Below are 14,920 nucleotides of genomic sequence, written 5' to 3' on the forward strand. Positions count from 1 at the left end.
ACCCCATGGACTGTAACCCACCAGGCTCCTCTGTCCATGGGGTTTCCCAGGCAGGAATGCTGGAGTGGGCTGCCATTTGCTCCTCCAGGGCCTCTTCCTGACCCTGGGCTTGTACCTGCATCCCCTGTGTCTCCTGCATTGGCGGGCAGGTTCTTTACCAGTGAGTCACCTGGGAAGCCCCTGTTTTCTCCACAGTATCCTCAAGTCTCAAATCATCATACTATTTGCATTGGAGTTAATGGGTAAAACGTGTCAATTCCAGTGTACTCTGTGTCGGATATTTGTAATCTTGGAGTCTCGTGTTTCTTCCTTCTTGTTTAGGAGGTATTTACAACTGTCAAGGCCTTCTTGACAGCCAGAACTTCCCATTGACGCCCTCATTTTATCAGATAGCATAGCTTACTCTAATCTTTTGCTTATGCTGTTGCCATAGTATCCTGTCTGGAAACAGAAAGGTGGTTGATAAGTTTGTACAGGAATCAGATTTTTCCCCCTCATTGACATTTGCCAGGAGATATTTTTTTTTTTTCTCGTGATTCAGGCCAAGGCCTGGGGGTATAATTAGTGCTAAGGGTTGGGGGTGGGGTGGGGGGGTGGAATGTTTGGACTCTGGACAGTTAAAAGCAGAGTCTTTATATTAACCCACTCTGTTAATCACTAAACTGTGTTGTTGGTGATTTAAGGCTTTCTGCTTGAACCATCTGCTTGTCATAGGAATTACATTTATTCCTGACAAATGTCTTGTTTGAGCTGAACATATAGAACTAAGACTGCGGCATCTTCCTGCTTCTTGGTGTATCAGACCCATTAAAACAAAACAGAAAGCAACCGAAGACAGTGGGCTCCAGCCACTCTCAACATATTTGGACCAGTGAATCAGAGTGAAAAATGATAAAAGGTGGTTCTGGAGACGCAGAAGAGAAATTCTAAAGGAAATAAGCAGGGCTCTTATTCTAGTGCCAGTGAACCTCTGACTTGGTTGCAGGATTCATCCACATGGGAATAGGAGGTTGTTGAGAGTAAAACCCTCACTTTGCACTGATGGTTGTTTTTGCTCTTCACGTGTTCAGAAGAACTGGGGGAGAAAAAAAGCTGTCAGTGGTTGAGTGAAATACCGCCAGGCTCAACAGTGTCTGTCTAGGATGTTGGAGGGGAAACGCGGAATCTGGTTCTACCTTTTTCCGAAGACACCGGCCCGTGTAGGCTTTGAGGGAAAGGTGTTACAGTTTAGGTGCAATTCAGAGAGGCCAGCATGGAATCCTGCAGCACGTCCTGGTGATCGGATTTTGTTCTGGGCGGGCTTCTGCTTTCCATTTTTGAACCTCTTCCTTTCCGGCCACGTTCTCTCCCAGCCCCTGTGCCCTGGAGTATTCTGTTACCACAGAATAGTTAACTGTTCCTTTTTTAACAAAAATTTAACGTATTTTTTATTATTGTTGTTTTGACATGCACAAACTGCTAAATGTGTTCATTTTTGGTTGATTTGTTTTTGGCTGTGCTAGGTTTCTGTCACTGCGCACAGGCATTCTCTAGTTGTGGCCAGCGGGGGCTGCTCTCGAGTTGCAGAGCAGAGGCTCTAGGGCGCCCGGGTTTCAGTACTTGTGGCACACGGGCTCGGTTGCCCCGCGGCATGTGGGACCCTTTGGGACCAGGGATCGAATCTGTGTCCCTGCGTTGGTAGGCTGGTTCCTATCCTCCGGGCCAGCAGGGAAGCCCCAGTTAGGTCTTCATGTGGCACACTCACCAGGCATTGAAGGCAGAGCGCGTTTGCACAGCATCGTGTTCCCGTTTCACATCTTGCCTTCTCTTGCAGGGTTTGAGACTTGAACTCTTCCCTGCTTTTCCCTCACCTTCTACATGCTTTCTCAACCCCAAATCTCTTATCTTCTGATCTCTGATAGGTACTGGGAGATTATCATCTGATCAAGACAATTCTCTGGTATGAGTCTCTGAGGTTATTGACATTGTTTTAATTGGCTCAGACGGTAAAGTGTCTGCTTTACCATGCAATGCGGGAGACCCGGGTTCAATCCCTGGGTCGGGAAGGTCCCCTGGAGAGAGGAAATGGCAACCCACTCCAGTATTCCTGCCTGGAAAACTCTCTGGACAGAGGAGCCTGATAGGCTACAGTCCATGGGGTCGCAGAGGGTCGGACATGACTGAGCAACTTCACTCACTCACATTGTTTTAAAGATGTCGGATAGTTTTAATCAGTACTCACCATAGTTCGTGGGCCTTGTTTTTGAAGTCCGCAAAACACCGAAGAAAGTGGTAACAGCTTGGCACTTTACTGCCTCTAAACCAGCATTTCTAGAACTCACAGTGGAAGTTACGGGTATAATGATACTCCTGAGAGTCAGCCTAGAGAAAATTTGATTGATGTGTTCTCTTTTTGGAATAGAAATGTATAAACTAATATATCTTAGAATTTTTAGTGATCGTTGACGCAGGAAATTTGTTACTGAAGGTAGTCTGTATCCTGAAATGTCTTTAAATTCTGTTTTCTTGTCTGCTTGTCATATTATGAAGATAGTTTATGTAGAAGTATAGACTGTATAAATTCATTTAATTATGTCTTCCTTTGGGCTCCTGCAGCACTGTAATTTACCTTAGACTGACTTGAGATGAAAGATACTAACTGTGGAAAAAAAGCCAGTTTATAATTAAATTAATAAAGGTACTAATGGGACAGAGCCAAAGAGTATTTATATTTGTCTTATTGTAAATGGCGCTGCCTGATGTTTTTTTCCTCTATGTATTTGGCTTAGTTATAGAATCACCGTGGTTGGTGCACAGCCTGGAATTGCTGGAGCTGCAACAGCAGCAGGATCTAAAGATCTTGATACAGTTTGGGTTCTCGAATCTGACCTGACTGTGAAAAAAGCAAGGACTCCCTGGGAGGGTTTCATTAGAGAACTGCCACACAAATCGTCATCAGATTGTGGAGAAGCTGAACCTTGTGATAACTGGTGGTTATGCTCAGTGGCAGGGAGAACAGTAGGGAAGCTATATGGTCCAAAAGAGAGGGTTAGGATTTGGGTAGGAGGAATAGGTACAGAGACAGTGTAAGCTCTGGTACTTTGGCCACTTGATGCAAAGAGCCAACTCATTGGAAAAGACCCTGAGGATGGCGAAGATTGAAGGCAGAAGAAGAGGGCAGCAGAGGACGAGGCGATGCTGAGACAGCATGTCCAACTCAGTGGACATGAGTTTGCACAAACTCGGGGAGATAGTGGAGGACAGGGACGCCTGATGTGCTGCAGTCCACGGGGTTGCTAAGTCAGACCCAGCTTAGAGACTGAACAACCAGAGGTGGAGTAGAGTTTGTTGAGAAGCTGTAGGAGGTGAAGGAGAGGGGAGTTGGTGCATTCGAGAACTTGAGGTGAGGCCATTAACAGAGTGAGCGTATGGGAGGTGGGTTGGTAGGGAGCGTTCATGGGGAATAGGATGTCTGGCAGGCGGCTGGCAGTTAGGAGGGTGTGGAGCTTTTAAGTTAGAGCTGGGGAGTCAATGTCAGGAGCACCCTGCATGTGAGTGATGGCTGCAGCTGGGGGAGCGGGGTGGGGAAAATATTTGTTGGCTGCGAGGGCTGCCTGGAGGTAGCGAGTTGCCTAGGTCGTCTGGCGAGGCAGACATGCCTATTCTTCCTCCACCTTTTGCCCAACCCTGCCTGAAGCGCTGGGCTCTGATGAGAATTTAACCTAAAACCCATCATGTCATTAATCATCATATACCTAGATGACAGCATAAATATTTGGGTTTCAGAATGTACTCCATGGAGTCAGTCCTGCCTGATGAATAAGAGCATAAACTCTAGAGCCAGAATGCCTGGGCTGTCCACATACTGGTTGTGTGACCTTGACAGTGTCTTCCACCTCGGCTGCTCCATTGCCTCTTTTGTAAAGCTGAGATAAAAATGATTATCACAAGGATTAAATGGTTTCTTACTTTAAAGCCCTTATACCAGAACTTGACATGTCATAAGCTCAAGTTGCAGTTAACTAGCTATCGTCATCATACACTCTGATATCTGTTCTAAATGATTCCAGTGGTAACCCGGTACATTCGGAGTCTAGTAACTCGCAGTTAAAAATGACTCTCTCCGGATCTTTTTCCCTTGCCAGTAACTTGAAAACTAATGAGCAGAAGTGGATTTGAATCTTGTCTGCTTTTTGCTTGCTGCGTTCTGGGCGAAGTTGGAGCAGCTCTGTGTCCCTCTTGGTTGTAGATGATACAGAAAGTGTAGGCACAGCAGTAGCAGATCTTGAGCCTGTTGCTTTCCCCTCCTCCCTCCTCATTCTGCTCTGTCTGTCTGTGTGGATGCTGCTGTCAGCCCCCACACGGGCTATTTGGGGCTTGAGGATGAGCTGCCATTCATTGAACTTTGTACTTTCAATCCTCCAGTCAGCTGCTGTAGTCACTAGAAATGTCAGAGGAGGCCAGGTAAGTAAAAGTGATATTTTGTGTCAGGCAGACTAGCCTTGGTAACGTGGGTTGTTGGGTGGGTGGTCAGGGTTTGAGTTCCACCCGGTTCTACCGTTGATCACGTTACCTTTTAGGGCCTCATTGTCCTTCTCTGTAAGAGAAAAGGGACGGGGTCTTCATTATCAGCATTTCCATCGAGCTCTGGTAATGTCATTCCTAGAAACAGGACTCAACAGTTAAGTGTGTCCTAGCAAGAAATGTAGAAAATAAGAACGCGGATTTAAAAGTGTTCAGTGTTTTATCTTTTTATTGTCGCCATAGCTTGATCATCTGGCGCAGGAAAGAAGCAGGTTTGGGGAAAGGCACACGTTCACAGCTTCGTGGTGTTTGAGGGGAACATGCTTAGTACTTTGGCATGTGCTTTTGAGAGGTGTACCTGAAATGTGGGATAGTTACTCAATGTTAGCTCAGTTTTCAAGGAGTTTCATGAAGACTTTCTTTTGTGTTGCTCAACTGGTATTTTTCAATATTGACTCAAACGGAGAAGTCACTTAAACAGTGCTCCTGGCAATGTATACCATTAATCAGTTAATTAGCACCTGGGGATCCACTGTGTAACTGTCATAGAATCGAAAGTCTCGCCGGCCCACGTGTGGCTGTGATTCTCTCCTTACTCCTCTCAATAACTGGCATCACTATCGGTCTGTGTCATGTGACACAGAAATCTAGAAATCATTCTTGTCCTCCCTTTTTCTTACTCCCTGTTTATATAACGTTTATCAGCACACCTTGTGTTTAGTATCCGAGTATCTGTCATCTGCCCCCTTCGTTCCATCTCCGTCACTCTCCCGCTAGTGCTGGCTGTTCCTGCTTACCTGGGTTACTGCACAGCGTTCTAGCTGGAGTCTGTGTCCACTTCCTGCCTTCTTTCACGTCTTCCCATTACATAAACAAGTGAGCCTTTTAAAATAAAAATCTAATCATGACCCTTACTTTTAAAATAGAGACTAAAGTAGTTGACAGTAGGCCTTATATGGTCTGGCCTCTACAATCCTTTCCACCCTAATTTCAACCCACTGAACGCTCTCCGAGGCTCATTTCGCTTTTCTTGTTTGATCTCCTAACAGCTTTCAAGAAATTGAGCCAGGATCACTATTGGTAAAGGAGAAATTGTTGGTTATCCAAAGTCACAGGTCTTTTTCTACATATGTTGACAAGGTAGGTTTCTTCTCTCTTCTCTCTGTTCCTTTGGGTCTTTTGGTGCAAATTCTGGGTGTTTTTGAAGTAGAAGTGCAGGGTTCATTTAGACCTGTATTAAATTCCATCTCAGTACATTTGGCCTCTCATGTATTTCTTGGTCCCCCCTTTTAGTCTTTCAGGGTTTTTGGATCTTCAGTCTTAACTGTCAGTATATCAGTGTTCTTAATGAATCTCAAGTAGTCAGTATATTGGATCGTTTTATCGTGAGCTGTTTCAAGCCCTCGGTAAAAGTGTTCATCAGAATTGGACAGAGGCGGGGTAGGGAGGAGTTGCAGTTAGCTGTGATAGAACCTTGTTCCTGGTAGGCATTCATTTGGTTATTCCTTTCGCTTTGTTGTTGAAACTGTTGTAGGGTTAGGATGGAAACAGTGGACTGTGGGGCACATTCTACCCCTCCTAAAGCGTTTCCTCAAATTCCTGGAACATGCTATAGCCTGGAAGCATACCCCGTGGCTTCCGAAATACAGACAAAATCATGTACCAGGAGATGGAGAATTTATATGCTTATATCTGAGGCTGCCAGATTTCATTTTATTCACAGCATTATCATGGGAGATTTGGACAGGTGTTGTGTTGAAGTTCAGACCCACTATCAATCCCTAGGATGAAAAAATGATGCTAAAATCCCAGAAACCAAGCCACAAACTGTCTTGTGTGTCTGAATTGTGGCTATATGCTGGGTTATTGTTTGCCCAAGGCTTACAAAACATCCCTTTAACAATCTGTGTCTGACATTGAGATAAAATTCAATAGATGACAGTTTACGGAATCTGCTTTCTTCCTGCAGACTGCCATTGTCTGTGTTTAATCTCCAATCTCTTATTCTTTTTTTTTAAATTTTATTGGAGTATAGTCGAGTAACAGTGTTGTGTTTCAGGTGTACACATAGAAATTCAATGATACGCATACATATATTCTCTCTTTTTCAGATTCTTTTCTCATGTAGATTATTACAGAATATTGCATCTCGTTTACTCTTGAATAGTCTTTGAGAACTTGGGAAGTCTCTCTAGCCTGGGACAAACTGCTCTAAGTCAGACACTCTTACAGTGTCTCCCTGTCTTGGGCTGTTAGTTTTTTTTCTTTGCTATAAATAATGAAGCCTGAAGTTCATTCTGATTGGGAGAAAAGGAGGAAGTAAAATAGATATGGAGTTCTTTTGTGTACTTCCTTTTGTACACCACCACCCTGAGCAGTGGGTCTTAGATCTTCCATCCTTGTCTTGTCTCAAACATAGAAAACCCCAAGAGCCTTTCTGTAGTCCCAAGGCATTTTCCCCACCTTCAGGTCATTTTTGGAGTAAAGAATCTTAGGCTTTGTGTCTTTCTACTCTAAACAGTTGTAAGTTCACCCTTCTTGTTGTAAGCAAAAAATCAGAAGTGTTTGATTGTTCAGTCACTTGGCCATATACACTGAACATTTTAGTTAAACAGGCCTTTCTGCTTTGGGTTGGAGATGACAGTTAATAAGGTGTTAGAGATGAAAGCTAATCCTGACCACTCCTCCTTAATCAGAATCCAAATAATCAGGACCGCGCTGCCTCAGAGTCTGTGGGAGACTCTGCCCTCATTTTCTGTTTTCTTCTTGCTCAGGTTGGCAGCTTTCTTCCCTACACTGAGTCTGTGGCTCGTGTAAGACCACTGCCCATGACCTCCTGTTGTAATCATGAGCTCTCCCTCAGAGTCCGGTGAAGGTTACAGCTTTGGGGAGATGTTCCTCAGTCCACTCAATACTTTAAACTATAGTAACTACAAATTACTGCCTACTGTGCACCAGGCATTCTATGTAAATTTGCTTGCTTAATCCTCCAGGAATTGGAATTCTCCAGGCCAGAATACTGGAGTGGGTAGCCTTTCCCTTCTCCAGGGGATCTTCCCAACCCAGGGATCAAACTCAGGTCTCCCGCATTGCAGGTGGATTCTTTACCAGCTGAGCCGCAAGGGAAGGCCAGGAATACTGGAGTGGGTAGCCTATCCCTTCTCCAGAGGATCTTCCCAGCCCAGGAATCGAACCAGGGTCTCCTGCATCGCCGGTGGATTCTTTACTAATTGAGCTGTCAGGGAATCCCAGTCCTCCCAGTAGCCTTGTAAGAAATGTATACCGCCCCCCCCCACCCCACCCCCACCCCCGCCGCCCCACCTTTTATTGACTTGGGACTGGAAGCTTAGAGAGATTAAATGAGTTGCCCCAGACCTCATTGAAATAATCTGTTTGATACTTGTGTGTTTCTACCAGTCTTTAAGAAACTGACTTACCTGAAATAGTAAGAAGCATACCTGGAGTTCTAACCTAGGTCTGTTTGACCTCCAGAGTAAGTGATTTTTCTTACTGTTCTTGGGGGCCTACTGCTATGTGGTGCGTTGCTTTGTAGGATGTGAAATGGAAGCAAACACATTCTTGGCCTCTGAAGACTTTTTTGAAGAATAATGGCAAGGGGAGCCATTAGGAGTTTTAGGGGAGGCTCTCCCTTTCGTTGGGAAGCAGTGGGCTGAATCTGTGAGTGTGCTAATGAGTGTGCGGAGTTGGATCCGTAGTTGTTGCAGCTGGACATTCCCTGTCTCAGCACCGTGTTGTTGCAGCCGTCCGTCCGTCTGTCTGTGTGTCACCCTCCGCTTGGTCACAGCTCAGGCTTTGTCCACTGCCGATCTGCGGGGTGAGAACAGGGTGGTTGACCTTTATTTTAGGCTCTTCCATTTACTATGTCTGTCTTCATATACAAAACCCCAGCCCCTGGTGGAGGGTGACTTTGATTTTTATCTACGTTGCTAAATTGTCATGAACACCCTGTTTGACTGTTCTCAGCCAAAGGGTCAAGAAAAGAGATTTGAATGTTTGCCAAATAGAAGTAGGTCCCATTAATGGATGAGGCCTCTGCCTTAAGCAGTTTTGAGGAAAATACTAACTTTTAAGTATTCCTTAAAAATAAGTATTCCCTTTATTTTTGGTGATGCTCATTATGGAAATCTGGAATATGCAAAATATATGGACTTATTATGGAAGTGTTAGAATATGAAGTAGAAGAAAATTACCCATAATCGCACCTTCTAGGGATAATCACTGAACATTTGAGTCTCTTCCCTCTGTCCCTACTATATGTCTGAGAAAGCTGCATTTCTGTATTCCGATTTTTATCACTTTACATTATAAGGAATTCACACACGATTGAGCTCCTCATACAGTTTAAATAACCTTAATCATTTTCCTGATGTTCAGTTCAGTTCAGTCACTCAGTCGTGTCTGACTCTTTGCGACCCCATGAATCGCAGCACTCCAGGCCTCCCTGTCCATCACCAACTCCCAGAGTTCACTCAGACTCATGTCCATCGAGTCAGTGATGCCATCCAGCCATCTCATCCTCTGTCGTCCCCTTCTCCTCCTGCCCCCAATTCCTCCCAGCATCAGAGTCTTTTCCAATGAGTCAACTCTTCGCATGAGGTGGCCAAAGTACTGGAGTTTCAGCTTTATCATCAGTCCTCCCAAAGAAATCCCAGGGCTGATCTCCTTCAGAATGGACTGGTTGGATCTCCTTGCAGTCCAAGGGACTCTCAAGAGTCTTCTCCAACACCACAGTTCAAAAGCATCAATTCTTCGGCGCTCAGCCTTCTTCACAGTCCAACTCTCACATCCATACATGACCACAGGAAAAACCATATCCTTGACTAGACAGACCTTTGTTGGCAAAGTAATGTCTCTGCTTTTGAATATGCTATCTAGGTTGATCATAACTTTTCTTCCAGGGAGTAAGCGTCTTTTAATTTCATGGCTGCAGTCACCATCTGCAGTGATTTTGGAGCCCCCCAAAATAAAGTCTGACACTGTTTCCACTGTTTCCCCATCTATTTGCCATGAAGTGATGGGACCGGATGCCATGATCTTTGTCTTTAGATAGGTTATTTCTAGATTTTTCTGTCATGAAGAGTTGGACTTGACTGAAGTGGCAGAGCGTGCATGCACATGATTCTCGGGAACTCCATTGTCAAGAGCTGTGACTTGTCTAAATCAAGGGTATTGCAAAACCAGCATGTCTAGTTAGCTTGTGTATTACCCCCAAGTTACCACCTGCTCATCTGTTTTTTCCTTAAAAGTACCATCATACCAGTTGTCAAGGTAAAAATCTTCCTAGACTCCTGATTAGTCTTCAGTACTAAGGATTCTGATCACTAAATTCTAGCTCGGCTGCCTTTCACAAAATCTGTTTTCTCCTTGCCATCCTTTTTATTATATTTAAACTCACTAGTTTTTACCAGGACAATTGCAGTTGTCTCTTGACTTCCTACTTATAGACTATTACCTCTTTGAGGCTATTTTCACATAATGGCCAGAAATTACACTTCGGCATACATATCATGCTCTTTTATTGCTTACAGACTTTAATAGGTTTCTCATTGCCTTGAGAGTAAAGACTAAATTTCTTAATAGTCTAGAATTGTTTCTTCATATCTTTCTGGCCTTATCTCCTGTCTGTCTCTCTCTCACACACAAACACACAGCAACACATACTCAGTCAACACACTGTCATATAACCACAGCACTTATATGAACTTTAAATATGCATACCCATTTGCACATGCTGTTGGTTTGCTGGAGTCTACACAGCTCCTCACATAGCTTATTGTGGTGGTTTAGTTGCTAAGTCATGCCCGACTCTTTCGTGACCCCATGGACTATAGCTGGCCAGGCTCCTCTGTCCATGGGATTCTCCAGGCAAGAATACTGAAATGGGTTGCCATGCCCTCCTCCAGGGGATCTTCCCGACCCGGGGATCAAACCCACACCTCCTGCATTGGCAGGCGAATTCTTTACCACTGAGCCGCCAGGTTAAGCCCTCAGCTTGACGTGTTTCTTACAGGATAGAGCTGAGTTCACTCGCTCATGCGCGTGGCAGCCCACACTGGCCAGAAGCACCTCTCCCGCTTCATGTCTGTTGAACCTTTTATGATGCTGCCTATGGCAGACAGACTGCTGGCCCCCCGGAGATGTCCACATCTTTCTCTGTGTGTGAATAAGTTACCTTACATGGCAGAAAGGACACTGTAGATGTGATTGGGGACCTTGAAGTGGGGAGAGTACTTTGAATTATCCAGGTGGGCCAGTCTAACCATAGGAGTCCTTAAAAGCATAGAACGTTTCCTGACTGGGGGGTGTGTGTGTGTTAGTCACTCACTCATGTCCGACTTTTCTTGACCCCATGGACTACAACCCTCCAGGCTCCTCTGTCCATGGAATTCTCCAGGCAAGAAAACTGGAGTGGGTTGCCATTTCCTTCTCCAGGGTGACTGTGGCGAGAGGGGGATTGAAAAAGGGTCAGAGAGGTTCAATTTTGTTGACTTTGAAGATGGAGGGAAAGGGCCGCAGCCAAGGGATACAGGCACCCTCTAGAAGCTGCAGAAAATGACAGGGGACAGATATTTCCCGAGACCCTTCAGGGATGCAGTCCTGTCCTCCCGCCACTTTGGTCTGTAGCCCGGTGAGAGCCATGTTATGGATTTCTAACTTACAGAACTGTAAAGTAAGAGTTTTTGCTGTTGCTTTGCAGCACTGGGCTTGTGGTAGTTTTCCCATCGAAGCGTGAGAACTGTCACCCATTGTGTCTTACTGTGCTATCTGCCTGCTTTCACGTCTTTTTCACCAGCTTTAGGCTCTGTGAGAGCAGGACTGTATTGATTGCCGCCTCTGTCCTCAGCATGTAGTACGGTGCTAACATGGTGTTAACACCCCACAGTTTGCGCATACGACCTGGCTAATATAGTGACAGCGTTGCTCCGTCAGGTCTGACTTGCGAGCCCATGGTCTATGGCCCGCAAGGCTCCTCCTGCAAGAGTCCTGGAGTAGGTAACCGCTCCCTTCTCTGGGGGATCTTCCCAGCGAGGGGACTGGGCCCGGGCCTCCTGCACTGCAGGCAGGTTCTTCCCCAGCTGAGCCACCAGGGAAGCAGTGCTTGTATCCTTATATCTTCCAGGATTTTTGCCACATAAATTCCCCAAGCCACTTTTTGAGTTAATGTTTTCTCGTTTTGAATAGTTTTTCTGTCTCCTGTTAACTTACTTTTCTACTGCTCCTGATTTCTCCTCTAGCTCTTTTTTTTTTTTTTTGTATCTGGCCAGGGGCAGGAGAGTACATACAGTGTGGCAGGAGGGATCTTAGTTCCCCAACCAGGGATCAGACCTCGCAGCAGTGGGAGCACAGATTCTTAACCACTGAATCACTAGGGGAGTCCTCTGTGCCTGTTTTCTTTACCTATGGTGGTTCCTTTCCTGTTTTTATTTTTTGCTTCCAGTACAGTCTATCTTATATCATTTGCAGGTGACAGTTTAGAATAGCATTGTCCCTTAGGAGAGAAGCTTGTATAGATACAGAGTCTTATTTAAGCAGTCCTTCTTTCTCACAAATCTGAACCAAAATTTTACTTAATTAATTTCTATAAATGAAACAAAATTATTGATTTCCCCACTCTTTTTGTTAAACTGCATTCCGTGTAAATCTAGCATGAATTTCCGGTCCACTTAGCCTGTCATTTATCAACCATAAATTCTTGGTAAAATACAAGAACAGTATAAAGGTACTAGAGAGTAACCAACAGTGGATTCTGGAGGGCAGTTGACTTGTGGAAGCTTTCAGTCTGTGGGTGAATTTCTCATTTTTAAGTTCATAGGAAAGCCCCAGTATTTATATTTTTGGCTTGTATCACCAGAAGTCACAGTTCTGGACAATCACAGCCACTGAACAGGAAGGAACAGTTCAGGAGAGGAGAGAGCCCCAAGAGGAGGTGCCCCAAATTCTATGTAGAAATTCTGACCCCTGACCCCTGACCTGTGCACGAACAGGGCAGCGAAGCTAAGGCTTAAACTGTAGATGGGGGTTGCCATCCAAGAGGCAGAAGTTTGTTGTCTGGGTTCAATTAACTGCCTGCTAAAACAAACAACAAAAATAGAGATTCTTTGGAGGAATTACATAATTCAAAGCCTCTGTAGTATCCGGGATGCATTCTAAAATTACCCAGAATGTGAAGAAACAGGAAAGTGACCCATGCTCCAAAGAAGTCTAATCAGTGGAGATAGATCCCAATATGTCCCAAATCTTGGGTTGAGGGGAGGAGGATTTTTAAGCAGCTATTGTTACTATACTTAGTTATGGATAGGGAGATCTCCTTTAGTGGAAAACTATGAAATCTCAAAACCAAAATAGAACGTATGAAGAAAACCTGTCTGAAATAAAAACTTTTCAAGATAAGTCTAATGGGAGAGGATAGACCAAAGAATCACCGAACTTTCAGATCAGCAAGAAGAATCTGAAGACCAGAGAGCTGAAAGATTTAAACGGAGATGAACAGAACCACTGAGCTCTGTGGGACGGTTTTTAAAGGGTCTGTAATATGCGTGCAGTTGAAGTTCCAGAAAGAGAAGAGCAGGAGAATTATTATTTGAGGAAATAATTAACGAGAAATCATTACTGTTTGAGATTGTTTATGAGAAGAAAGGGAAAAGGGGTGATGGCCATAGAGCCCAGGAAGGATTGAGGCGGTCTCGCCCTCCTTTCTCTCGAATGTCGGGTCTTACCTCACCTGACTGATTTCATCCCTAGGGTGTTTGTTTCTGGGCCTTTCAGGTCTACACTGTCAGGAGATCAGGAGGTTAAGTTGCAGCCAAGACTGAATTGCACAGAGTGGGGCAGTTGAGTGGGTTTTGAACGTGTGAGGGCTGCTTTCTTGGGGAGGTCTGCAGTGAACACTGGGTCCTTTTGTGTGTGCACTTTGCCTTTCTTCTTGGCTTTGCTTTCCTGCTACCCTCTTGTTTCTGAGAAAAGAGCCTGATGCACTTGAGCTGGACTGGCTACGTCAAAGGCAGTGAGTCCTGTTGAGATCCCAGTCAGCTTTGGCAGAGTCCAGCCACGAGGGAGACCTTGGTCGGGTCTTTGCTTTCCTCTCCAAGATGCCGTTGCTGGGGGCAGGGCCTGAAGTCATTTGGTAATGAGTCAGTGTTGATTGAAATGTGGAAGCCGCAGTCCTGTAATTCTGACCTTAACCTTTTAAAAAAGAAGCCTGCTAGCAAGCTCACATCCAGCTAGTGTGCACTGGTGAGACCGTGCTGATTGTTCAAAGTTTGAAATACTGCCCCAAGCCCTTGTTCCCATCTTCTCGCTCTGTCTGCCTATGGAAACCACACTCCCCCTGAAGCTGGCCCCCACCAACTCACCTCCCTGTGACCCAGCAGCCTAAGGGGTCAAGTCTGGCATGAGGACTGGGTGCCTCTGCTAGGCTTTGTCAGACTAGTGAGTTCCTTGGCCATACATTTTCCAACATCGGCCTGTCTGTCTCTCTAGTTTGTGTCCATCCATGTCAGTGCAGCAGTATGTGTCCTATATAGGCATTAGAAATTTGGGGAGATAGTGTGGTCTAAGGATTAAAAAGGAGTTTTCTAGTCAGACTGACCCCAGAGTCTACCGGTTTTGCGCAGAATGTCTTTAGATAAGTTCCTTGAACCCTGACGTCCATTTTCTTGTAGAATAGGGATAATACCCATCGAAGCTTAAAATAATCTGTATATGATAATTAATTTAATTTAATTGATTTAAATTAGATAATATGGTAATAGGCTTCTTGGTTTCATCATAGCTATTAGGTCATCTCTAATTTTGTGCATTTTTGTGTAATTCTGTTTTAAGTTATTAATTTTACAGGACTCTAAAACCAATAGTTTTTCTCATTCTTACCTATTTTTACAGAGAGCTGACTGATCCAGAGGTACAGTTGGGTTGCCCAAGAATATGCAGTGATTTTTGAGCCCAAGAATATAGTCTGTCAGTGTTTCCATTGTTTCCCCATCTGTTTGCCAAGAAGTGATGGGACTGGGGCCGTGATCTTCGTTTTTTGGATGTTGAGTTTTTAAGACAGCTTTTTCACTCTCCTCTTTCACCTTCATCAAAAGGCTGTTGAGTTCTTCGCTTTCTGCTGTAAGGATGGTGTTATCTGCATATCTGAGATTCTTGATACTTCTCTCTTGATTCCAGTTTGTGCTTCATCCAGCATTCTGCATGATGTACTCTGCATACAAGTTAAATGAGTGGGGTAATAATATACAGCCTTGATGTACTCCTTTCCCAATTTGGAACCAGTTTGTCGTTCCATGTCTGGTTCCATCTGTTGCTTCTTAACCTGCATACAGATTTCTCAGCAGATAGGTAGGGTGGTCTGGTATCCCCACCTCTTAAGAATCTGCCAGAGTTTGTAGCGGTCCAT

At 44.7% G+C, this 14,920-nt stretch overlaps 1 protein-coding gene across 10 annotated transcripts in view; it reads left to right on the forward strand.

Annotated features, from left to right (window-relative positions):
- AKAP13 (A-kinase anchoring protein 13) overlaps nt 1-14,920 on the forward strand; it is a 320,810-nt gene that overhangs the window by 54,719 nt on the left and 251,171 nt on the right. Inside the window, exon 2 of one of the 10 annotated variants that reach the window (XM_060402005.1) lies at nt 5,553-5,643. The exons of the other annotated variants lie outside the window; for them this stretch is intronic. The gene's annotated coding sequence lies outside the window, so the exon portion shown is untranslated. The remainder of the gene's footprint in view (nt 1-5,552; nt 5,644-14,920) is intronic. 10 annotated transcript variants of the gene reach the window in all.

This window comes from Ovis aries, chromosome 18 (assembly GCF_016772045.2).
Source record: "Ovis aries strain OAR_USU_Benz2616 breed Rambouillet chromosome 18, ARS-UI_Ramb_v3.0, whole genome shotgun sequence".
In the NCBI taxonomy this organism is placed as follows: domain Eukaryota; kingdom Metazoa; phylum Chordata; class Mammalia; order Artiodactyla; family Bovidae; genus Ovis; species Ovis aries.